General features: G+C 44.3%; 1 protein-coding gene and 1 non-coding gene across 10 annotated transcripts in view; both read left to right on the top strand.

Moving 5' to 3' along the window:
* CLEC16A (C-type lectin domain containing 16A) overlaps positions 1-26874 on the top strand; it is a 276263-nt gene that overhangs the window by 229259 nt on the left and 20130 nt on the right. The window lies entirely within an intron of this gene.
* On the top strand, positions 20599-20672 carry TRNAV-AAC. The gene has a single exon. It is a non-coding gene; the product is annotated as a tRNA-Val (tRNA).

Here is a 26874-nt window from a genome sequence, read left to right on the forward strand (position 1 = left end):
ATAGTACAATTATTATTATGATTTTATAAGTCGCCACTTTTCAGAACAGAGTTGTGTAGATAGTGGGGTCCCTCTGGCTCCTGTTTTGTTTAACTTCTTTCAATTTATATGAATGAGGGAATGTGCATTGAAATGTCCACATCTGTAGGTGAGCCTAAGGTCTTCTGGGAGGTGAAATGTCAGGAAGGTGGGAATAATAGTCATCAATGGTATTTATTGAGCACTTACTGTGTGCAGAGCACTGGTCTGAGTTACTGGAAGACAGATCAAAAAGTTGAGTGTGAGCACTTAAAAAATAGTAGGTGAACTTTAGTATGCGAGCAAAAGGTAATGCATTTTGGGCAAAAATAATTCAAATTACCATTACGTGATGGACTCAGAATTACCTGGAACAACTTAGGAAAGAGTTCTCAGAGATATTGTTGACTGATTTTTGTTTATTTTTTTCAATCATCAGGCTAGTTTGTGGCAGCAGGCAAAATGTGAACAAAATGCCTCATCAGGAAGGGCATAGAAAACAAGATAAAATAAAACCTTTATTTGCTCAAGGTTGAGGGAAGAACTAAAAATTGTTTTCAACAGGTAAGGGGTAGATATTTGGAATGGGATTAAGTTCTGTTCTCCATTTCTCCTGAGTTTAGAACAAGAAGGGAGCTTAAGCCGTAGTTCATAGGTGGTGAGTTCCTCAAAGGACGGGATGCAGGTCTAATTCCCAGCTGTGGACTCTTTCCCAATGCTTAGTACAGTGTTCTGCACATAATAAGCACTTAATAGATACTATTAGTCCTAGCGTGGCTCAGTGGAAAGAGCATGGGATTGGGAGTCAGAGGTCATGGGTTTGAATTCCGGCTCTGCCACTTGTCAGCAGTGTGATTGTGGGCAAGTCACTTAACTTCTCTGTGCCTCAGTTACCTCATCTGTAAAATGGGGATTAAGCCTGTGAGCCTTATGTGGGATAACTCATGTGGGACAACTCGTTCGCTCTCACGGCTTTGACTACCATCTCTACGCAGATGACACGCAGATCTACATCTCCGCCCCTGTCCTCTCCCCCTCCCTTCAGGCTCGCATCTCCTCCCGCCTCCGGGACGTCTCCACCCGGATGTCGGCCCGCCACCTAAAACTCAACATGAGCGAGACTGAGCTCCTCATCTTCCCTCCCAAACCCGGTCCTCTCCCAGACTTCCCTATCACCGTGGATGGCACGACCATCCTTCCCGTCTCTCGGGCCCGCAATCTCGGTGTCATCCTCGACTCGTCTCTCTCGTTCACCCCACACATCCTATCTTTTACCGAGACCTGCCGGTTTCACCTTTACAGTATCGCCAAGATCCGCCCTTTCCTCTCCACCCAAACGGCTACCTTACTGCTACGGGCTCTCGTTATATCCCGGCTAGACTACTGGGTCAGCCTTCTCTCTGACCTCCCTTCCTCCTCTCTCGCCCCGCTCCGGTCTATTCTTCACTCCGCTGCCCGGCTCATCTTCCTGCAGAAACGATCTGGGCATGTCACTCCCCTTCTTAAACACCTCCAGTGGTTGCCTATCGACCTCCGCTCCAAACAAAAGCGATCTGGGCATGTCACTCCCCTTCTTAAACACCTCCAGTGGTTGCCTATCAACCTCGGCTCCAAACAAAAACTCCTCACTCTAGGCTTCGAGGCTCTACGTCCCCTTGCCCCTTCCTACCTCTCCTCCCTTCTCTCTTTCTACCGCCCACCCCGCACGCTCCGCTCCTCCGCCGCCCACCTCCTCGCCGTCCCTCGGTCTCGCCCGTCCCGCCGTCGACCCCCGGGCCGCGTCCTCCCGCGGTCCCGGAACGCCCTCCCTCCTCACCTCCGCCAGACTGATTCTCTTCCCCTCTTCAAAACCCTACTTAAAACTCACCTCCTCCAAGAGGCCTTCCCAGACTGAGCTCCTCCTCTCCCTCTACTCCCTCTACCACCCCCCTTCACCTCTCCGCACCTTAACCCTCTTTTCCCCCCATCTCCCTCTGCTCCTCCCCCCTCCCTTCCCATCCCCTCAGCACTGCACTCGTCTGCTCAACTGTATATATTTTCATTACCCTATTTATTTTGTTAATGAATTGTACATCGCCTCGATTCTTTTTAGTTGCCATTGTTTTTACGAGATGTTCTTCCCCTCCACTCTATTTATCGCCATCGTTCTCGTCTGTCCGTCTCCCCCGATTAGACCGTAAGCCCGTCGAACGGCAGGGACTGTCTCTATCTGTTGCCGACTTGTTCGTTCCAAGCGCTTAGTACAGTGCTCTGCACATAGTAAGCACTCAATAAATACTATTGAATGAATTAGGGTAGATGCAAGTTAATTGGGTTGGACACAGTCCCTGTCCCACATAGGGCTCCCAGTCCTAATCCCCATTTTACAGATGAGGGAACTGAGGCACAGAGAAGTGAAAGTGACTTGGCCAAGGTCACAAAGCAGACAGGTGGCGGAGCCGGGATTAGAATCCATGACCTTCTGACTCCCCGGTCCGGGCTGTAACCGCTAAGCCATGCTGTTTCTCGTATGTGAAGTAGGGAGGGAGTTCCAGGCCAGAGGGAGGATGAAAGTAAGGGGTCGGCAGTGAAAATAGATGAGGTCAAGGTACAGTGAGCAGGTTGGCAGTATGAGAGGAGCTAAGCACATGGATCGGGTTATAGTGGAAAATCAGTTATCAGCTATTATATGCTTTAAAGCCCAAGGTAAGGAGTTTCTGTTAAATGCAAAAGTGGGCAGGCAACCGCTGGAGCGATTCTAGAGGAGCGATAAGACGTGGACTGGCCATTTTTTTAGAAAGGTGATCTTGGCAGTAGAATGAAGTGTGGACTGTCGTGGGGAGACACTGGAGGCAGGGAGGTCAGCGAGGAGGCTGATGCGTTAGTCAAGGTGGGATAGGATAAGTCCTTGGATCAGCGTAGTAGCAGTTTGGATGGAAAGGATGGATTTTAGCAGTGTCGTGAAGGTAGGACTGACAACAAGACTACGTAACACGGCAAACTGAAAGGGTTCTGATGCTTTGGTCTGGAAAAAAGCAAGCTGAGGAGGAACGTAATTCAGATAGCATAATTCAAATCTAGAAAATCGCCAAGAGTGCAGGCAAGGCAAACCCAAAATTGCTGTTGGCCAAATCCCACAGCACCAGGATGAGGGGATGCTCACTGAAACTTGAGAGTGGGTGATTCAGAACTAACAAAAGGAAACACTTCTTCAGCTGTGGGTAGCAAGCATATGGGATTTCTTTTCTTACAACAGGAAGCCACGAGTCAAAAAATATCCATAGTTCTTAAGAGTCTGGATAAACTAATGGACGAGTGATCCAAAAAGGATTCCCCATGACCTTGTCTCTAGACCATGAGCTCATTGTGGGCAGGGAATGTATCAGCTTGTTGTGCTCTCCCAAGCGCTTCGTACAGTGCTTTGCAAACAGTAAGTGAATAGTAATATAGTATTTGTTAAGCACATACAGTGCCAGGCACTGTACTAGGCGCTGGGGTGGACACAAGCAAATCAGACTGGACACAGTCCCTGTCCCAAGTGGGGCTCACAGTCTCAATCCCCATTTTACAGATGAGGTAACTGAGGCCCAGAGAAGTGAAGTGACTTGCCCAAGATCACACAGCAGACGAGTGGCGGAGCCGGGATTAGAACCCATGACCTTCTGACTCCCAGGCCCGTGCTGTATTCACTGTGCCATGATTGTATTTATTGAGCGCTTACTGTGTGCAGAGCACTGTACTAAGTGCTTGGGAGAGTACAATATAACACTATAACAGAATCGGTAGCCACATTGCCTGCCCAATCAACCAATCAATCAATGGTATTTATTGATACTCACCACCCACGAGCCCACAAAGCTTACTGTCTCAAGGTAGCGAGGAAAACTAGGGTTATTGGGTAGCCTGACCTTAAACAACCATCACATGAAGTTTGCCCCTGCCAACCATTAATGGTATTTTATTTATTCTTTCATTCAGTAGTATTTATTGAGTGCTTACTATGTGCAGAGCACTGTACTAAGCGCTTGGAATGAACAAGTCGGCAACAGATAGAGACAGTCCCTGCCGTTTGACGGGCTTAACGGTCTAATCGGGGGAGACGGACATACAGAACGATGGCAATAAATAGAGTCGAGGGGAAGAACATCTCGTAAAAACAATGGCAACTAAATAGAATCAAGGCGATGTACATTTCATTAACAAAATAATTCTTAGCGTGCAGCACTAGCCCTCTGTCTTTGGGTTTAAAAGACTTCTAAATCATCATCTCCTTGAATTTGCAAAGGCTAAATATATTCTGCTTTCCAGCATGCTTTTTACCAATTGTCGAAGGAAGCCTAAGAGTCTTGCGAACATAAAGAAATGTTTTCTTTGCCCTCAAGGTAGCTGTGATTAGAAGATTGTAACTCATGATCTTAACCCTGAAACAGAGACATGGTTACACTGCCAAAGAGGAAGCTGAAGTTCCCTGTTTTGGCTCAAGGTGATTTAGAAGTGTTTTCCCGGTCAGTCACTTCTAACAAAGACAACTGGCAAATTAAAAGTGAAGGACACTGGCACTGGCTACAACCAGTAAGCCTTTTGGGAACCGTCACAAAGACAACTTGACATTTATTCAGTGGGTGCTACGTGTCAACAGCTTTTCCTAGTTCTGGGCTTTTTGAAACCCAAATTGGCTCTCGACCAAAATCCTGAAAAATCTCCGGTCAGGCATGAGAAGTGCTGGAATGGTCAGCTGTCTTTAAAGAAGGGATTTGAAACCTGCTGGGCCCTGACGAATTCAGACTTGGATGTTTGTGGGCAATAACAGAAACGCATTTACCAAGAACCCCGGGCCTGGCCTCCTTCCTCAGCATGAGCAAGGCACTACAAAAACGGATCTATATGGAAGTGCAATTGAGAAACAACCTTCCATTATTAATGACCCAACCCAGAGACTACAAAAGATTCAGGAAGCTATAAATATCAATTCGGTTCTAATTGTTTTCAGTGGCAACAATAAGATTATTAATACTTCTTGCCCATCTTCAGCCTCTTGAAAAATTGGATAGCAAAATGTCACAAGGATTTAATGGGTCTTTCACCCAGGTTAGTATGTTGGAATTAAGTAATTTCCATAATTCAGCAAGGAAATCTCTCCTGTTTGTGTATCGAATCAAGAGGATGAGCTGAGGAAGAGCAGCATGGCTTAGTGGGTCGAGCACTGGCCTGAGAGTCAGAAGGACCTGGGTTCTAATCCTGGCTCCGCCATTTGTCTGCCATGTGACTTTGGGCAAGTCACTTTTCTTCTCTGGGCCTCAGTTACCTCATCTTGTAAAATCGGGATTAAGCCTTTGAGCCCCATGTGGGACAGGGTCTGTGTCCAAGATGATTAGCTTAGAACACTGCCTGGCATATAGTGAGTGCTTACAAACTATAGTATTGTAAAAAAGAAAAAAGAAATTAAGCAACAGATGGCTCCACCCACTCCAGGCTTTCAGATTTGGGGAATTTGGTTTGGGCCTGTTTTTCCTATTGAATCAGTCGTGAGGTCATCTTCAGAGAAATTCTAATGCGAGGAAACAAGAGGATTTGGTGGTTTGTCATCACCTCTGCGGATTCATGTCCCTTATCTTCAGAACTAGTCCTTGAGTAACTACTTAGGAACAGAAACAAAGGAGAAACCCTTTATGTATTATATAAATCATTTCTTTATATTAATGTCAGTCTCCCCCCTAGACGGTAAGCTCGTTGTGGGCAGGGAGTGTATCACACTCTCTTAAGTGCTTAGCACAGTGCTCTGCACACAGTAAAGTGCACAATAAATGCCATTGATTGATTAATCAAGAAGCAGTTTGGCCTAGTGGAAAAAGCACGGGCCTGGAAGTCAGTGGTTCTGGGTTCTATTCCCAGCTCTGCTTCTTCCTGCGGTGTGACCTGGGGCAAGTCATGTAATCTCTCTGTACCTCAGTTTGCTCATCTGTAAAATGGAGATTAAAATACCTGTTCTCCTTCCCTCTCAGACTATGTGCCTGTTTATGGAACAGGAACTGTGTCTGACCTGATTATGTTGCATCTACCCCAGCACGTAGTACAGATGCATTTACAGATACTTACAGTTCTCATTATCATTCTTTTCCAGCGGGTTTTTTCTTTAATGGAATTTGTTAAATGTTTACTATGTACTAAGTGCTGGGGTAGATGCAAGATAATCGGGTTGGGCACAGTTCATGTCCCACGTGGGGCTCACGGTCTTAACCCCCATTTTTACAGTTGAAGTAACTGAAGCCCAGAGAAGTGAAGTACTTAGTACAAGTGCTTAGTACAGTGCTTTGCACACGGTAAGCCCTCAGTAAATATGATTGAGTGGAAGTGAAGTGACTGGCCTAAAGTTGCAAAACAGACAAGAGGCAGAGCCAAGGTTAGAACCCACATCTTCTAACTCCCAGGCCCACGCTCTATCCACTCGGCCATGCTGTTTCTCCCCAGTTTCCTGCAACCCTTTCAGGGTCACAGGATTTGGTGAAAATGGAGCATGAGAGGTATTAAGGATGTCCATGATATGGAGACATCCATGAAAGACCTCTATTAGCAAATGTCTTAGTCATGACTATAAAAAAAAACTGAGTATATTAATAGATTGCAGTATCGTCTTCATTAGATGAGTTCATAGTCAAGGAATGAGCGACTCGATGCGATAATTGGAGTTTTTTGAGCCACTTAGTTTTTGAGATTGAGTTTAGACATCTGCTTCCTTAATTCAGAAAATATGAATGTCCCAGGGTCAGTTCCAAAGAACACAGAATTGGTTACTGAAAGGAAAAGCTCTTTGGTGTGGATGAAAGTTCTGCTTAGGGAGACTTAAAATAATAATAATAATAATGTTGGTATTTGTTAAGCGCTTACTATGTGCCGAGCACTGTTCTAAGCGCTGGGTAGATGCAGGATAATCAGATTGTCCCACGTGAGGTCACAGTCTTAATCCCCATTTTCCAGATGAGGTTACTGAGGCACCGAGAAGTGAAGTGACATACCCAAAGTTACACAGCTGACAGGTGGTGGAGCCGGGATTAGAACCCATGCCCTCTAACTTCTAAGCCCATGCTCTTTCCACTGAGCCACGCTGCTTCTCTATGTATATCTCACTGCCCAGCTTCAGATTGAGAAGTGTTCTTCAATCCATGGTTCTGGCACAGGCTTCGAAATAGGAAAATAGTGGCTAATAACCAGATTCCAAAATGGTGGGATGGGGCTTAGTCTGCCCAACAGCTATACCCAACGACTCGTCTGTCCAACAGCTCCCACCCTGAACCAATGCAGTTCCATTCCCATCTCCAGTGGCAAGTGGGTCACATTTAAGTTTCATAAGAAATCCCAATGATCTACTGCCCGAAGAGGTCAGTGTGAATGTTAAAAAATATCCTGCAGGCCAGATATGTCCCACAGTGGATTTTGGACTTGTGGATCAAAGAAACATCCTAGTCAGGAGCAATGTGTTCTGGCTTGGAGCCAACATTAGCAGGGAGGGGAACGATTTGGGGGGAGGAGTAAAGACGTATTTCCTTTTTCTTCGAGTTGAGGTCTTTGAGATCTGGGACTCACTGGGGCTTCTTGGTCATAAATTGCTGTGGTGACTGACAGTAAGGGACAGGATGAGAGGGAACAGTAACCACAGATGTGTTTTCTTTCCTTGCCTGCTCAGAGACTCAGGGCTTACATGTCCAGAATTTAGATCACGCATTGAAGATCCCCATATGTGATTTGGTCCCACACTACTGAGAATCTGACCCATGTTTGTATTTCCATTATAGCTTTCTTTTGACGGGGAAGAGAAAACAAACCTTATTCTCCTGCCCATTTGAAGGATGAAAGATATCTAAGTGAAGGGAGAAAGAACTGCATTTTGCAAATTTGGGTCGTATTTAAAACTGGTAGCTTTATTTCACCTCCGTAGAAGTGACTATTTAGAATAATTTGCTTCAATGAGAAAATCAAAACTTGGTCCCCGAACTGTGTCAGGCTGTGCCCAAAGCACCGGGTAACTTCAGAAATAGATATTATCTGTCTTGCATTGTGTTGATCATAAAACCCCCAACTTTATAGAGCATTTTCCTAGCAGCAGTCCAAAGATGAAAAAAAGAGAGGAATTGGAAGCTCTTACACATTCTGTATTAATTTGGAAATCTCTGTGAGATCCAGAGGCACCTGGCAAGCTTCCTCTTTCCTAAAACTCTTAGTCCTTTTTCCACTGCTTTGATATGAAGAAAGAAACTCTGTTCTTACTGGTAAAAGTACCATCTGGCCTCTTTTCTTTCCTGTAAATTATGAGATAAGTTTGCATTTCATACCTTTCCAGAAATCTGTTTTGATTGTGGTCTGACCTCAGAATCATGAATTATGGGAAGGAAAGGCGGTCATCAGAATCACTCCTGGGTGCATTTATTGAGATCCTCTTCAGCTGTGTGGTGAAATTGATACAAGAGGTGAAAAAGCACTTCTCGGTCTGGAATTGTCTTCCTTTCCCTTGCAGTAATGGTGATAGCTTACATTTGTGAAACATATTTTTCAAAAAATCTCAGTGAGCTTTTCCAAAATATCCAGATCTCAGAATGGAGAGGCGTGCCCTTCATTTTACAGCTGGGGAAACTGAGGCGAGAAAATGAGAGTTGCTCAAGGTCACTAGTGAGGTGAAGCTAAGAGTTTGTTGATTTTTTTCCTCCAGTAGGTTTCTGTTTTGGTCACTAAGTTTGTAGTGAGCGCCCTTAGGGAGTTCAGTGCTCGCTGTTGCTGGAAAGAATAATGGCATTCCGTGTCCTCGAAGGCTTTATATTTGAATGGGGAAAGCCAGGCATCCAAGTAACATACATATGAACATACAGAAATAGCAACTACAACAGAAGCTCTGCGGCTTAATGGAAAGACTACTAAGTTGCCTGGGCATCAGAGAACCTGGGTCCTAATTCTGGCTCTGCTGTGAGCCTTCTGGGTAACCTTGGGCAAATCACTTAACTTCTCTGAGCCTCATTTTTTTCATCTGTAAAATGGGGATTACATACCTATTGTCTCTGCCCCTTTAACTCTGAGCTCCCATGTGGGACAGGAACTGTGTCCAGCCTTATAAGTTGATATCTCCCTGAGCCCTAAATGTAATGCTTGGGACCTAGGTAAGTACGTAATAAAAATTATTATTGTTATCATTATTACAAGAATGCGTTGAGAGGGATAGTAGGAAGAAGACTGGCTACAGCAGGGGAAAGTTCCCTAAAGATTTAAGGATTTTTTTAAAATTGTATTTGTTAAGTACTTTGTGCTAAGCGCCGTACTAAATGCTCGGGTAGATAAAAGATAATCAGGTTGGTCACAGTCCACGTCCCATATGGGGTGCAAAGTTTTAAGCCCCATTTTACAGATAAGGTATGAGGTGACTGAGGCCTAGAGAAGTTGTGACTTATCCAAGATCACACAGTAGAGAAGTGGCAGAGTCAGGTTTAGAACCCAGGGCCTCTGACTCCCGCCCATGTTCTTTCCTCTGGGCTGCACAGCTTCAAAATAACATAGTATTTGTTAATGGTGGTGTTTGGTAAGTGTTGAGAGATCAGGTGTGATCAGCAGGAGAAGGAAGACTGCCCAGTGCAGAAATGGAAAGTTTCTTCCATCAGAGCTTGCTTTGGATTTATGGGGTAAGAAGAAGAAGAAGAATGATTATTTGTTAAGCACTTAATATGTGCCAGGCACCGTCCTACACACTGGGATGGATATAAGCAAATCAGGTTGGACAGAGTCCCTGTCCCACAAGGGGTTCACAGTCTTAATCCCCATTTAACAGATGAGGTACCGGAGGCACAGAGAGATTACCTGACTTGCCCAAGGTGACACAGCAAACAAGCGGCAGAGCCAGGATCATCAGATGGAAGGAAAAAATTTTCAATGATGCTCTCCTGAGCTCCAAATCATTCCCCAAGTCTCCATTTTAGGCCAGGTACTGTAGCTTTCAGCAAGGGCCAGTGACTTGGAGAAAAAAAAAAAGCTGCAGCAAACTCTTATTTTGGAATCTGGAAGTACTTATGTTGAAAAAAAGCTTTCATTATTATTTATTAATTGTCGAAGGAAAGAAAAAAATAGGATTTCCTGGAAAGGGATAAAAGTTCAATATGATAAACTTCTGAAAAGCAATAAAAGGCCAAGGAGCTCAGAAAAATAAAGGGCAGAGAGAGTAAAAGAGATGATTAATCAAAGTGGCGAGTATATTACCAAAGGCGAGGTATAGCGGCTGTATTTCATCCTGATTAAGATACTGGGGGGATGGTATTCTGTGTAGATGTTCTAGCTCTTGAGTGCAGAGGAAGGGAGGAAAAGAAATGAAAGCGTGAGGGGATTCAGAGTCCAGAGGATGCTGATTAGGACCTCCTGACACGAAGGCAGCTGGAAAACCAAAGCGATTTAAAGAGGGGAAAGGAAAAAAAGGGGACACCAACCAGCAATCGTTCTTAAACAAAGACAGCAGGAGCGTGAAGCAGCATGGCCTAATGGGTAGAACACAGACTCGGGAGTCAGAAGGACCTGGGGTCTAATGCCGGCTCCATCCTTTGTCTGCTGTGTGACCCTGGGCAAGTCATTTCACTTCTCTGTAAAAAGAGGATTAAGACTGCGAGCCTCAGGTGGATTGCACCAACCAGATTAGCATGTACCTACCCCAGTGCTTGAAATGTTTAAGAAATACCACAAAAAAAAGAAGAAGAAGAAGACAGCACGTTTGTTCCAGTAAAGCACTTGCGGGGTCCAGGCAGAATCCTCTTTTGGTTCCTTATTCTGACTGCTTGCCACTGTTTAGGGCATGGGTGGGAAAGGTAGTAATGGGCAGTCAATACTCAGTCTACAGACAGAATCTTTAATTGTGATGCTGGCTTCCCAGCCCGGTAAGTTCAGATGTCAGAGCAGTTTATATTTAGGTAGCTATTGGTGTTTGAGGAGCATTGAGCACTTTTGACGTTCGGACCCTTTTTTTTTCTTTTTTCTTTTAAAGCATCCCAGCTTCACCTGATGCTATAGCCCTGGCTCTTCCAGAAAATCGCTTTACCCACCCCTGCCTCTCTGACCACATTTTTATGCTTTAATTCAGTGGGCTGCTTTTTGTCTGCTGCCAGAACACTGAGCATGGAGGCTTTTGGATCAAGGTCCTTTCGAATTGCTGATTTACTTGACTCCCCCTCCCCCTCAGACAGATGATGATTTTTAAAAGTTCAGTATTTTCCAGCAGCCATCAGCACTTTATTTGTTTTTGCTGCAAAATACACCAAGCGATCTGGTTAACAATAAAATCAAAAGCAGTAATTTGAACCTCTGTTTAGGGAACGTTTTTATCATCTGACATTTAGGAATAACGATTGTAGAAATACTGGCATCTTAAACATCAAGAACTAAATCAATCATCGGATTTTCACTGTAGGGCAGTTTGCCAAGGAAGACCAAGAAAGAAATAAGTCTTATGATTTAGTTCAGTCAATAAAGCACAGTAGTCGACATCATTCTACTACTGAAAGGCAATCAAATAATGAACAATCAGCTGCTTTGGAGGGTTTATAAAGAGCAAATCATACCAGGAAAACTTGATTACTTTTCTGGATGGAATTTTAGAGCTGCAGATGAAAGAACACCATTAATGTGGTATAATTAAAGGGGAGTTCAGAGAAAAGCAGCAGAAAGATCATTAAGGGAATTAGAGATTCAAGGGAAAATGTGGAAAGATGGATTTGATGCATCTTGGCTACCTGGCAAGCCATTCAGAAGGTGAGATTAGCAAGAAAGGGGCCAGTGTGATTGAGGTCCCATATGAAGGAAAGAATACTGTTCTCCATTTCCATTAGGATTAAAGACTAGGTAGCACCGGTAATCATGTGGTCTCATCAGTAAGGCACTGTTTTCTTGGATTCTGGGTGTCTGTTCTGTGTATCTTTTCCTGAGGAAAAGGCCTTTTCCAAGAAAAGCCCAAGAAAATGCTGACTTCTGAGCCCTGTTTTTTATTGACCTCAGGCCAGCACTTCTGACTGTCCTTAGTTTGATGCGTCACATATGGACATAATAATAATAATAATAATAATAATAATAATGTTGGTATTTGTTAAGCGCTTACTATGTGCAAAGCACTGTTCTAAGCGCTGGGGTAGACACAGGGGAATCAGGTTGTCCCACGTGGGGCTCACAGTCTTCATCCCCATTTTACAGATGAGGTAACTGAGGCACCGAGAAGTTAAGTGACTTGCCTAAAGTCACACAGATGACAAATGGCCGAGCCGGGATTTGAACCCATGACCTCTGACTCCAAAGCCCGTGCTCTTTCCACTGAGCCACGCTGCTTCTCATAACCAGTTCTTCGAGTGGCAAAAGCCCAGAAATTGCTCTTTTTACAGATGCATTTTACCTTCCCCAATTATATGCTATTGCGAGCATTCGTGGGTAGTTTGTCGTGCACTTGTAGTTAAATAGCTCCTGAGGTATTTGAAACAATAGAATTCTTGTCCTCATTCAACCTCCGTGTATTTACTTGTCTAATGGAGCAGATGTTCATTCTGTTTCACTTAAAGCAGATGACTCTGATAGTGTATACACATGTTGGAAAAACTGGTCAGGATATATTCATTTTAGCTCAAGGACTGGAGTTGCTTTAAGTAGACTAACTTGAGGTCAAGATATCCCAACAATCTTAAGCACCAAAATAGTACTATGATGAATATACAGGATTTCTTCACCAACCCCAATCCTAAAGCAATAGAGAGTAGAAAGAAATGATTACGGACAATGTATTTTATGTTCTGAAATTACACCTGCTGGCGGCCTTTGTTGATTAAGCTCCCCTCTTCTCATCCCATTTTATCTCTTCCCCATCTTTTTTTGAATGATATTTACAGGCTTACTATGTGCTAAGCACTGTTCTAAAGTGCTGGGATAGATAGAAGCTAATCAAGTTGGACACAGTCTGTGCTCCACATGAGGCTCACAGTCTTAATCCCCATTTTACAGATGAGGAAACTGAGACCCAGAGAAGTGAAGTGCCCAAAGTTACATCGCAGACGTGGCGGAGCTGGAATTAAAACCCAGGTCCTTCTGACTCCCAGGCCCGCTGCTTCACTTGGGTGCTTAACAAATACTATAAGTGTTATTATCATTATTATTATTATTAATTGATTGGCACACTGTCACTCTCTTGTGTCTGACACTCTGCGGAGGAAATCCTTAGAAAAATGGGGAAGCATAGATATTTTCAAAATACTAAAATACAAATTGAGAGCACATCAAGCAGTTTTGCGGCCTCTTGCTGGCAGGGCTTTTTTTTGAAAACACAAAAGCTGTTCCTCAGATACAGTGTTCCCCACATGATGAAGGAATTGTGGTGCAGAAACCCAGAAAACTGGATCCTCTCTAGCTCCATACGAAATGGGAAAAAAAAAGTTATTTATTCGTTTGATTGTACAAGATCAACAGAGAAACATGTTTTGTTTTGTTTTTTGGTGGGGGGAGGTGGGGGACATGGTCCTCTTAAACAGAAAAATGCAAGAAAGCAATGTTGAACTAAATTTTTCAACATTGGCCTTTGGCCTCTTTGAATTTGATGTTTATTACATATGCACATGTGCATATGCGCATAACCGATTCTTTCAGTGGCAAACACCTACTTAGCCAAACCCCCAGGAAATGATGATTAACATTTGTAATACTAATAATTGTGGTATTTATTAAGCACTTTCTGTGTGCCAAGCACTGTATTTAGTCTGGGGTAAATTCAGTGCAATCAGATTGGACACAACCCATCCCATTCTGGACTCACACAGGAGAGTGGGCATTTAATCCCCGAACTACAGATAAATCCTCATTTTAATTTAGCCTCCCAGTTTTGGTGTTAAACCAGCCAAAAGAGAGTGGCGCTCACACTTCCATGTAGTCTTAGTTTTTGTTGACTTTTTTTTAAGGCTTCCCAGAAAGCTTTCCCTGAAAGGAAATTGTCCTGCCTAGTTACGGTTGTAGATGAACGTGATTTGAAACATTTCTTTACAAGTGTGTTATTCCTGGATTACTCTGTTTTCATTCATCATTTGGCATTTTGGCTAAAATTCTATTGCTATAAGTTGAAGTCAAGAACTCTTAATAGCCCTGTGATTTGTGATAATGGAGAAGCCGATAGAGCAGAAGGTCATGGGTTCTAATTCCCGCTCCACCGCTTGTCCGCTGTGTGACCTAGGGTAAATCACTTCACTTATCTGTGTCTCAGTTACCTCATCTCTAAAATGGGGATTGAGATTGGGAGTCCCATGTGGGACAGGGACTGTGTCCAACCTGATTTGCTTGTATCTACCCCAGAGTTTAGTACAGTGCCTGGCAAAGAGTAAGCGCTTAACAAATACCACAATTATTATTATTATTATTATTATTATTATTATTATTATTATTAAAGCTAGCTGTTTATGTTGTTGTCTTTACAAATTTATAATTAAACTACGAGCAGAAGGATGGCAGTACAGGCACACTTTTCATTTCAAAATTCAGAAAGTAGCATAATGAATGAAAGTAATGAAAGAGGAAGGTGTGAAAATATAAACAGTATTAAAAGAGTAAAATTTTCAAGTAAATGAGAAGAATTTTTTTCATAAATCCGTTTGAAAATATACTGAGGTTGTGATATCTGGAAGGAGCTGAAGTCTTAATGTATCTTCCTTGTGAATATTTAACTACTAGTGCACATGTGAGAAAGATATGAAGACATCCACATTGGCCTTTGTTTTAACACTCGACAGCTAAGTGACTAAGTAGAGCTACAAAGGCTGTTCCAGTTTTGGGACTTAAGGTTTTATTACATTGAAGTGCCAGCTTTATTAACTAAAATGTCAGCCGTTACTTCAGATAATAGCCACTGCTTCAATATAGTCATGTTGCCAACCTTAATTGGGTGTAATGAAAAGAATAAAGGGGAAAATACTGTATCTTTATTCTATAACAAAGCAAAACATTGACAATATATTCGTTCAATAGTATTCATTGAGCACTTACTATGTGCAGAGCACTGTACCAAGAGCTTGGAATGTACAGTTCGGCAACAGATGGAGACAATCCCTGCCCAGTGACAGGCGCACAGTCTAATCGGGGGAAACAGATGGACAAAAACAAAACAACATAATCATGATAAATAGAATCAAGAGGATGTACACCTCATTAACAAAGTAAATAGGGTAATAAAAATACATACAAATGTTGACAAGGATATCTCCAATTTCCTCCATTGAAAGCTATTCCCAAATCACTTTTTCTGGGCAGATGACAAATGAATTTTCACAACTTTGTTTACGATGGGCAGATTTTCTGTTTCTCACAGTGAGTTTGCCACAGCCAGAAATTTAGGCTATATGCCTAATGATCCAAGATAAGTGATTTTGAAACAGGAGCCTACTTTACACCTTGCCTTTTACATAGCCTCCTTCTGCCCACTCTTCTAAATTCTCATTGATTGGTTCTGGGTAGAAGTGGCGTAAGCTAATAGAAAAAGGACGGGTCTGGGATTCAGAGGGCCTGGGTTCTTATCCCATCTCCACCACATGACCTTGGGCAAATAACTTCTCTGGGCTTCAATCATATTTTCTGAGCACTTACCGGGTGCAGAGCACTGTACTAAGCATTTGGGAGAGTACAGTGTAACAGTACAACAATAAACAATGCAATACAGCACAGTATAACAATATAACAATACAAAAGTATAATAGAGTTGGTAGACTGACAAAGAGTAACACATTCCCTGCCCAGAACAAACTTACATTCTAGAGGACTGTACTTAGAGGACAGTTACCTCATCTGTAAAATGGGGATTAAATCCTCTTTATTTATGGTATTTAAGAGCTTCCTATGTGCCAGGCACTGTACTAAGCACTGGGATAGATAAAAAGCTAATCAGTTTGGACCGTGAACCCCATGTGGGACAGGCACTTTGTCGTCTTTCTCCTCCAGCGCTTAGAACAGTATTTGACACTTAATATTCACCTAATAAATGCCATTGAAAATGACATTTTAATCAATCAGTAGTATTGTTTTGAAGACCTGTCGTGTGCAGAATCCTATGGTAAGTGCTTGGGAGAGCACGATAGATTTACGAGCTATGATCCCTGACCTCAGGGATCTTACAGTTTTGCAGAGGTGACAAATAAAATTGTTTACAGATATAGGAGCGGAAGGGAAAAATGGATGTGCAGATGAGTAAGAGCTTACGTAGGAGAATACATTGATAAGGCCATGTTTCCTCCAAGAGGCCTTCCCTGATTAAGTCCTTTGTTCCCCCCGCTCACTCTCCTTTCTGTGTCCTGTATGCACTTGGATCTGTGACCTTTGGACATCTGATATTTGCCCCACCCCCAACCCCAGAACACTTATTTACATATCCTTTAATTATATGTAATAAGTTACTTATTGATATTAATGTCTGTCTCCTCCTCTAGACCATAAGCTCTTTATGCGCGTGGAACCTGTCAACTGATTCTGTTGTATTTGACTCTCCCAAGCACTTAGTACAGTGCTCTGCACATAGTAAGCACTCAGGAAATACCACTGATTGATTGAGACAGTGGAGAGGAAGAAGGAATCATAGCATCAGTGTCCCTCAAGGAGATTTGAGAAATCGTGCAGTGCTGAAGAGAACCCGTACTCCTCTAAACACAGCAATCAGGTTTCTCCAAACTATAGTCGGGTCTTATCCTAATTTCCCAGACCTCCAGAGAAGAGTAAAGAAGCAGTGTGGCCTAATGGCTAGAGCACGGGCCTGAGAGTCTGAATGACCTGGGTTCCAATCCTGGCTCCGCCAATTATCTGCTGTTTGACCTCGGACAAGTCACATCACTTTCATTCATTCGTTCATTCGGTAATATTTATTGAGCGCTTACTAGGTGCAGAACACTGTACTAAGCACTTGGAATGTACAATTTGAGACAATCCCTCCCCAGTAACGGGCTCACAGTCTAAACGGGGGAGACGGACAGCAAAGCAAAACAGAACAAAACAAAACAAATGATCTGGCGCAGACATCATCAAGATAAATAGAATCATAGATATATACACATCATTAACAAAATAAATAGAGTAATAAATAATATATATAAATATGCACAGTGCTGAGGGGAGGCGAAGGGGGAAGAGCAGAGGGTGGGAGAGGGGAATGGGGAGGAGAGGAGGAGCAGAGGGAAAGGGAGGGCTCAGTGTGGGAAGGCCTCCTGGAAGGGGTGAGCACTCAGGGATTTGAAGAGGGGAAGAGACTTAGTCTGGCGGATGTGAGGAGGGAGGGCATTCCAAGACAGCGATAGGATGTGGGCCGGGGTCGACAGGACAGGTGCGAACGGGGGACCGTGAGGAGGTGAGCGGCAGAGGAGCGGAGTGTACCCAGTTGGGCAGTAGAAAGAGAGAAGGGAGGTGAGTTGGGAGGGGGCAAGGTGATGGAGAGCTTTGAAGCCAAGAGCGAGGAGTTTTTGTTTCGTGCGAAGTTTGATAGGCAGCCACTGGAGGTTTTTGAGGAGGGGAGTGACAGGCCCAGAGCGTTTCTGTAGGAAGACGGTCCGGGCAGCAGAATGAAGAATAGACTGGAGTGGGGAGAGATAGGAGGAAGGAAGATCAGAGAAGAGGCTGACACAATAATCCAGCCGGGATATCATGAGAGCTTGTACCAGCACGGTAGCAGTTTGGATGGAGAGGAAAGGGCGGATATTAGAGATATTGTGAAGGTGAGACCGGCAGGTGTTGGTGATGGATTGGTTGTGTGGGGTGAATGAGAGAGCAGAGTAGAGGATGACATCAAGTTTGCGGGCCTGTGAGACGGGAAGGATGGTCGTGCCGCCCACAATGACAGGGAAGTCAGGGAGAGGACAGGGTTTGGGAGGGAAGATAAGGAGCTCACTCTTAGACATGTTGAGTTTAGGTGGTGGGCAGACATCCAGGTGGAGACATTCTGGAGGCAGGAGGAGATAAAGGCCTGGAGGGAGGGGGAGAGAACAGGGGAGGAGATGTAGATTTGGGTGTCATCTGTGTAGACATGATAGTTGAAGCCGTGGGAGCAAATGAGTTCACCAAGGGAGTGAGTACAGATGGAGAACAGAAGAGGGCCAAGAACTGACCCTTGAGGAACCCCTACAGTTAGAGGATGGGAGGGGGAGGAGGGGCCCGCGAAGGAGACCAAGAATGAACAGCCAGAAAGATAAGAGGAGAACCGGGAGAGGACTGAGTCCGTGAAGCCAAGGTGAGATAAAGTGTGGAGGAGAAGGGGCTGGTCGACAGTGTCAAAGGCAGCTGAGAGGTCGAGGAGGACTAGGATAGAGTAGGAGCCATTGGATTTGGCAAGAAGGAGGTCATGGGTGACCTTTGAGAGAACAGTCTTGGTAGAGTGGAGGGGACGAAGCCAGATTGGAGGGGGTCCAGGAGAGAGTTGGAGTTGAGAAATTCAAGGCAGCGAGTGTAGACGACTCATTCTAGGAGTTTGGAAAGGAAGGGTAGGAGGGAGATAGGACGATAACTGGAAGGGGAAGTGGGGTCAAGAGAGAGTTTTTTTAGGATGGGGGAGACATGGGCCTGTTTGAAGGCAGAGAGTGAGTGGTTAAAGATGGAAGTTAAGGAGGAGAGAAGGGAAGAGGCGATAGTTTTTATAAGGTGAGCAGAATAGGGTCCGATGCACAGGTGGAGTGAGTGGCACTTGTGAGGAGGGAGGAGATCTTCTCTGAGGATACTGCAGGGAAAGATGGGAAAGTAGGGAAGACGGGAGCCGGGGTGGGGGATGGAGAAGGGAGAGGAGTGACTTTGGGGAGCTCAGACCCGATGGTGATAATTTTCTCTGTGCCTCATCTGTAAAATGGGGATTAACACTGTGAGCCCCGTGCCGGTCGTGGACCCGTGTCCGACCTAATTAGCTCTGATCTACCCTATACAGTGCCTGGCACATATTAAGTGCTTAGCAAATGCCATAAATAAAGATTCTTTAAAGCTTTACTTTCCAGTTTTTCTTTTTGTTAGGAAGTTCTTCCTGATTTTAATATTTTTGCTGAAAGGTAAGGATGTTTAATTTGGTGGAGACTGGTTGGTTGGAAGATTCATGACAAGTTGTAAAACTCTGCAGCTGAGCCAGGAGCTGTGTGTGTGTATGTACAGTGTTCTGCACACAGTGAGTGCTCAATAAATACGATTGATTGAATGAGTGAGTGTGTGTTGGGGGGAAAGGGGGGAGCAGAATAGTTGGGAATTGTCAGCTTTTAGATTGTAGCAGAGAGATAAGGTGGGATCTAAGTGGGAACGTAGAGAATGTGTTCTGAATCTCCAAACTTACAGCAGTGTGGCTTCGTGGAAAGAACATGGGCATGGAAGTGAGAGGACTTGAGTTCTAATCCCAGCTCCACCACTTGTTTGCCGTGTGACCTTATGCAAGTCATTTAACTTCTCTGAGCCTCAGTTACCTCATCTGTAAAATGGACATTAGGACTGTGAGCCCCACATGAGACAAACCTCATTACCTTATATCTACCCGAGCTCTTAGAACACTGCTTGGCATAAAGTAAGCGCTTAACAAATACCATAATTATTATTGCTATTATTAAAACCTTAAAGACATTCAAGCAAAAATCATTTTGGAAACACTGTATAAAGTTCTGTGTAAATACTGTACACACCGTGGCGTGGAGCTGATTTCTTGGCTCTCCAGGTTTTTATCTCATTTCCTTTCCAGTCTAAACTGGTCTTGAGACCTAAAGCCATTATTGGAGGATGTCTGACTGTGAACTGCAGCTTTCCTTTGAATCAGATAGGGTTGTTTTTGTTTGTTTTCTGAGTCTGGCAGCAATTAGGCAAGAGAGAGGAAGTCTTGCAGTGACACGCTGGGAAGTTACACCTGAGGATTCTAGCAGGGCTGCAGCTCTACCCGTTTCATTTGACCTCAATAAATATGCAGTTTGTCCAGGGTCGTTTTTGAAACACCAACCCTGTTCAAGGTGAACAGCCTCCTCTGATTTGGGTGCGAAGGGGCGTACTCTCTTGTTTGCACATTCTCTCTCAAAATGTTGCTCATGTTCCTTCCATTTGCCTTCCAGAAGCCATTTTTGGGGCATCTTGTTAAATTCAGTGGCTTCTCTTGCCATTTTTATCCCGTAGTTTCCCCCTCCTCATCCTTCATGCCTTCCAGCCATTGTTTCTCTACCTGCATGACCTTTCCACACTCCCATTTTTCCCATTTGGCCCCTACAAATAATTGAGCTTGTGCCTCTTTTCCCTTTAGACCATCCCCTCTAATCCCAACTCAGTTCCTCCTCAACCATTACATATGCTGGTCCTGTCATTGTGGGCAGGAAACGTGTCTATGAACTCTGATATCTTATCCATGGTTCAGTGGAAAGAGCCCGGGCTTGGGAGTCAGAGGTCATGGGTTCTAATCCTGGCTCCACCACTTGTCAGCTGTGTGACTTTGAACTTCACTTCTCTGGGTTGCAGTTACCTCATCTGTAAAATGGGGATTAAGACTGTGAGCCCCACGTGGGACAACCTGATCACCTTGTATCCCTCCAGCGCTTAGAACAGTGCTTTGCACAGAGTAAGCACTTAACAAATGCCATTATTATTAGGAGAGTTTCCATAGTGTAATGGTCAACACGTTTGCCTAACACGCGAAAGGTTCCCCGGTTCGAAACCGGGTGGAAACATAATTTGAGAAGCAGCGTGGCTCAGTGGAAAGAGCAGGGGCTTGGGAGTCAGAGGTCATGGGTTCTAATCCGGATCCGGTGCTTGGCAGCTGTGTGATTGTGGGCAAGTCACTTAACTTCTCTGTGCCTCAGTTACCTCATCTGTAAAATGGGGATGAAGACTGTGAGCCCCACGTGGGACAACCTGATTGCCCAGTGTCTACCCCAGTGCTTAGAACAGTGCTCTGCACATAGTATGCACTTAACAAATATACCAACATTATAATTCCCTCATCTGTGAAATGGGGATGAAGACTGTGAGCCCTACGTGGGACAACCTGATTACCTTGTATCTACCCCAGTGCTTAGAACAATGCTTGGTTGGTAGGTGCTTAACAAATACCAACATCATCATTATTATTATTATCGCAAGCATTCGGTACAGTGGTCTGCATACAGATTGATTGATTCAAGAACTGTCCCCATATCCACTCTCCAACTTTCTTGTTCCAGTTTAGGAAAGGCAGGGCACAGAAATGAACAGTTTATCTCATACTTTTCTCTCTCGTATGATGGGTCATAGCTCTCAAATGGATTCTTGTTTCCAGAAGCCTAAAAGGCCAAAGAAATCATCCATGGAGTCTGCCTCAGCCTTCTTGACCCTAATTAGTTCAAAGGCGCTTTTCATTCATTCATTCAATCGTATTTATTGAGCACTTTCTGTGTGCAGAGCACTGTACTAGAGGCTTGGAAAGTGCAATTCAGCAACGAATAGAGACAGTCCCTACTCAACAACGGGCTCACAGTCTAGAAGACTCTTAACCTAAGATTCTTGATCACAAGTGATTGATTTCCCTCCAACAGCGACGTGTATTTTAGTAGTTAAGCCCCCTACCCCCATCTCCTCCATCCTGAATTGTGTGCCTAACTGATGAGAACATTCAGGAGAGAAAAGGTCGAGAGAAATAATTCCTTTCGGGTTTTAGTGATTTGTGGTATGGTAAGGGAGGAGGAGAGGGTAAGGGGTTTAGAGTTGAAGGAAACCGATTGCGTTTAAATATCATTATGGTGATATTTATTAGATGTTTACTATATAGGTAAAAATAACATTTGTGGTATTTGTTAAGCTCTTACTATGTGCCAAGCGCTGGGGTAGATACAAGGTAATCAGGTTGGAGACAGTCCCTGTCCCACATGGGGCTCACAGTCTTAAATCCCATGTTACAGATGAGATAACTGAGCCCAGCACTGTGCCCGAGGTCACACAGCAGACCTGTGGCAGACCCGGGATTAGAACCCACGTCCTCTGACTCCCAGGCCCGTTGTGCTGGGGTAAATTATAAGATCATCAGACCTGGAACAGTCCCTGTCCTTCAGAGGGCTGAGTCCAGGAGGGATGGAGGAAGAGGGAACATTTTACTGATGAAGAAACAAGGCCAGAAAAACTAAAGAACTTGCCCACGTTCATCTAAGAGGCCAGTGACAGAATTGGGACTTGAACCCTGACCTTCCGAACCCGATGTTCTCGCCAGGAGGCCAGAGCCGATCCCAAGGCCACCCCCTCACGCCCCCTTTACCCCCACTTAATTTTGTGAGCCAAGGACAAGTGCCAAAAGTAATATCCATATGCCTTTCCCAGTGCTGAGTACCATGCTGTGCTGTGCACAAAATAAATGCTAAACAAGTGCAATAAATAATAATAATAATTGTGGTATTTGTTAACCTCTTACTATGTTCCAGGCACTGTACTAGTCTCTGGGGCGGATACAAGTAAATTGGGTCGGACACAATCCCTGTCCTAAGTGGGGCTCACAGTTTCAGTCCCCATTTTACAGATGAGGTAACTGAGGCACAGAGAAGTGAAATGACTTGCTCAAGGTCACACAGCAGACAAGTGGTGGAGCCAGGATAAGAACCCAATAGTGATGATAAGGAAAAGCGAGACCCTGAGAAGCATTTTTCTATCCTATACCTTTTCAAACTAAAAACAAACAAAAATCCAGCCACAGCAGCTAGGTAAGCAAGGCTGATAGGCAGAGGGGGCTGACAGCTATTTGTTTTTGGTCAACTTCCCTTTGAGCAAACCAACAATAAGAAAGATGAACATGAAGTTATTTGGCCGTAGTCCTCTCCTGCAGCTCGTATATGCCCTGCCTATCCTTAGCGGGTCCTGCGGATGGTTATGTATTGGTAGGAAGGGCTAAGGTTAGACATATTTTAGGGTTCAGGATGGGTGACCACGCTTCAGTTGGAGTATTGGCTTCTATTGAGGAGATGCTGATTTATTGTAATTTACTCCGCCTCCTCAGCCCTTCCCATCCTGGAATCAGCCTCGGTAGCCGCTCTCCTTCCAAGGGAATCAGCGATGTTCTTTTCCAATTTAATTTGGTTCCCTACTCCCATCTCCTGCTTGTAAGAGTGATTTAGTGAGAGCTCGAGGAGGGAAAGTGCAGTGCAAATGAAGAAGCTAGCCTTGGGTAGAAAATAAAGGTCAGTCTGTCTAAATGTCTTCAGCTCTGTGCGGGAGGTCACAAGGCCAATTGATTATTCACTGTTTCCCAGCAGAGCCAATGTTGTGCGAAAAAATGAAGACTGCAGCAGAAACCTGATATTCAGTCTGTCTGAATGAATTTACTAATGAAAGCCAAACTGGGAGGAGCAGACGTTTTGCTGAACTCATTCATGTTTGAGCTGATGGAATCAATGGTTTGATTCTCCTAAACCATTGGATGTTTTCCTATAGCCTCGATATTATTTCACATTTAATGACTGTAAGAGATCGATGGGTTTGGTTTCTGGAACCATCACGGAGAAATCCATATTTTCTGTGGAACGGACGGCTTTTTACCGAACCATTGGAGTTACTTCTTAAAGCGAGTTTCTTTCTTTGAGACTTGTTTATCTGAGTCTTTAAAACCTCCTGTAAGGAGCTAAAACAAAGCCCCATTGTCCAGGGTATATTCACCTCTCTAAGGCGTTTGTCAAAATGGGATTGAAACTTGCAACTTGACTCCAAACACAATCTGGAAATGTCTTTCAGGGCAAGAACCACCTGGTATTTGACTTCACAAGGTGAAGACCTTCTGAAGCTAAGAAAAGGAGCCCTCCCTTAAATTGGGTGGGGCTTTGGGGGCGGGGGTAGAGGGAGTGTTCTGCCTTGTCATTCCAAGCCAATTATTTATTAAGAAATCTAAAAAAGCTTTCTTTTTCATCATTATCTGTACTTGGGTTCCTCCCTGCCTCTCCCCACCCCCCACCCCCAATTTTGTTTCAGTTCAAATGTCTGCCTGTTTATAGGAAAATAAAGGGTACTGGAGGGATTTTTGCATTCGCATCCCCTTGAGGGGCGAGCCTCTCCTGCAGTAGCCCCATTGCAGTCATTTTGCAGCCTCCTTTGTCAGTCGCGTTGCTGAGCCGGACCTAAAGGAAAATCAGGTCCATATGGCAGCAGGGTGGACGAGTGTGTAGCCGAGAGACCATGTGTTCCCCGGCCCCATAGCAACTTGGCTGCGGTGCTGGAAATCTGTAGGCAAGACTTCCTCTCCCCTGGGTGGTCTGTCTAACAAGACCCACTGCAAGCCTTCTCCAAGTTCCTGAAGAACCAGGTTTCCCCTCCGGGCCATAGTTAGGAAAGAGCTTCATGAAATTCTAGACCTTCTCAGGTGGAAGAGAGAACTGTGTTAAAGGACAAACACGTACAGACACGCATATGTGCATGTGCACATATATATACACAGTTGAACACACACTCAGATGGGCACGTGCAAAAAATAAGGCCTTAAAATGAAGCAGCTGTACCACAACAGCTAGCCCTAGTGACTTACTGTAGTGCAAAAGGGTAAGAGTTATAAATCCTACTATTTTAACCAAACGTACAAGCTTTAAGGTAATAGGGAGCATTAATTTTTACTGATTTTAATGAACACGAGCCTGAGGATCTGCGTTTTTTAGTGATCTCAAAAAAAAATGCTATCATCCTTTTGATTTCCTCCCTTAACAATGAGAATGCATTTTTGTGTTCCCAAAAAGCTTTCTGTGGAATTTTAACTAAAAGCCACATATTTCACAGGCCTGTGAACACATGCACTCTCGCTTCATTCAGAGGATTATCATTATTTTCTATTTCCCGGTCAGTGGAGGGCCCATGGCACAGTGTTGATTTTAAATTGCATCTGTCATTATTCTACTTTCCTAATGTTGTATATATTTGCCAGATATCTGATCAGATATATTAATCCTTGACACCTCTGAAGGGAAGGCAACTTTACATCATCATTTGACCTAGAGAGCTTAAAGTAACTAAATTGAAATTAGAGCCAGGAAATTAAACCAGAATTAGAATTCTGAATCCCTCAGGACACAGCAATAGTGTAATAATCCTTGAATCACCATGACCTAGTGGAAAAAACACAGGCCTGGGTGTCAGGGGATCTGGGTTCTAATCCCTGCTCCACCACTTGTCTGCTGTGTGACCTCGGGCAAGTCACTTCGCTTCTCTGTGCCTCAGTTCCCTCATCTACACAATGGGGGTTCAATACCTGTCCTCCCTCCTACTGAGACTGTGAGTCCCATGTGGGGCCTGATTATCTTGAATCTACCCCTAGTCCTTAGTACAGTACTCGGGCATAGTGAATACATAACAAAAGCCATTATTATAATTATCATCATAATCACTGTCATATGGCAACAGTGTGGGTGGGGGAGGCAAAATCCAGCCAACCAAGGTATTGAATCCAGCCTGTGGGTCAAACCCATGATGAATCCTCTCTGTCTATGAGCTAATAATTAATAATAATTGTTGTTTGTTCAGTGCTTACTTTGTGCCAGGCACTGTTCTAAGTGCCGGGGTGGATACAAGTTAATCAGGTTGGAGACAGTCCCCGTCCCACGTGGGGCTCACACTCTTAATCCCTATTTTACAGCTGAGGTAACTGAAGCCCGGAGAAGTGAAGTGACTTGCCCAAGGTCACACAGCAAAGTGGCAGAGCCGGGACTAGAACCCAGGTTCTTCTGACTCCCAAACCCATATTTTTAGGCCACACTGCTTCTCGGATGAAGATTCCTACCCACAGATGCAGGTAGGAACCTCCTGTCCTGCCTTGACCCCGGAAAGAGCGTGCGTGGGGGTTACTAACACTGTCAATAGGTGGCTCAGAGACAAGCATGTGCTTGCCACCCCTGACAGAATTGGCTGCATTTCCCCATATAAACACTCCTCCCGCCCTTCCTAATCTTCACAATTGTCCGTGGAGCTTTCCAGACATGGTAAATAATGCAAGTAATGCAATTCACAGTAATAATAATAAGTACATTATGATTATGGTTTTTGTTAAGCACTATGTGTCAAGCATCGTTCTGAGCTTCTGGGGTAGATACAAGCTAATCAGTTTTGGACACAGCCCCTCTCCCACGCGGGGCTCACAGTCTAAGTAGCAGGGAGAACGGGTATTAATCCCCATTTCCAGATGAGGAAACTGAGGTCCGGAAAGGGGAAGTGACTTTCCCAAGGTCACAGAGCAGGCAATTGGTAGAACCAGGAATAGAGCCTAGGTCCTCTGGCTCTTGGGCCTATGTTCTTTCCAGTATGTCATGCTGTTTCCTAATTGTCGTCCCGTCACACTTTACAGACTTGAAAAACAGGGCAAGCAATGTTTCAGGATATTTGCTGGTGAATCATTGTGTGTGGTCAAGTCCCCAAGGAAGAAAATTCAAAAGAAGCAAGAAATCAAGGACTCGGGTGAATTTGGGGGAAATTTGGTATGTGACTAAACAAATTCCCAAGTTTACCGTGGATCCTGAGTCTCAACCGAGTGATCTTGAGAAATGCCCAAAGTATAATTAGGGATTGAACTTGCTCTGGCAGGTTTTCACTTGCCATAGGAGAGCGAAGGTCGGCCCAGAAAGATCAATTCTTGATTCTCCTTGTTTTCAGAGTATCTTCGGGGAAGCAGCATGGCTGACGTAGTGGATAGAGCATGAGTCTGGGGGTCAGAAGGTCATGGGTTCTAATCCCGGCTCTGCCACGTCTCTGCTCTGTGGCCTTGGGCAAGTTACTCCACTTTTCTGTGTCTCAGTTTCCTCAGCTGTATAATGGAGATTGAGACGATGAGCCCCACATGGGACAGGGACTTTGTCCATCCCAACTTGCTTGTATCCTCCCCAGCACTTAGTACAGTGACTGGCACATAGTAAGTGCTTAACAAAACCCACTGTACTATTATCA

The sequence above is a fragment of the Ornithorhynchus anatinus genome, chromosome 2, assembly GCF_004115215.2.
Source record: "Ornithorhynchus anatinus isolate Pmale09 chromosome 2, mOrnAna1.pri.v4, whole genome shotgun sequence".
Taxonomy (NCBI): Eukaryota; Metazoa; Chordata; class Mammalia; order Monotremata; family Ornithorhynchidae; genus Ornithorhynchus; species Ornithorhynchus anatinus.